The following is a 263-nucleotide window of genomic DNA, read 5'->3' on the forward strand; positions in this document are numbered from 1 at the left end:
AATGCACAGAAACAAACCGCGATCTGCGCAAATGGCGCGGCTTCGAACTCGGAACCCAAATCCGAGGGTGGTAATAACGTTTTCCTCAATCCTGGATCCCAGCTCCAGGTCTCTCAGACGCGGTTGGTCTACTTGGAGCAAGCGACGGTTGAACGGTCCATCGTCATTCGCCAGGAAGCCCTGATCCGCGACTTGGAGAACAAGATGGCGTTCCAGAGCGTCCAGATCAAGCGCTTCGAGGTGAAAGAGGGGCGGAAATTAGG

Source organism: Sceloporus undulatus, unplaced genomic scaffold (genome assembly GCF_019175285.1).
Source record: "Sceloporus undulatus isolate JIND9_A2432 ecotype Alabama unplaced genomic scaffold, SceUnd_v1.1 scaffold_21672, whole genome shotgun sequence".
NCBI classification, from domain to species: Eukaryota; Metazoa; Chordata; class Lepidosauria; order Squamata; family Phrynosomatidae; genus Sceloporus; species Sceloporus undulatus.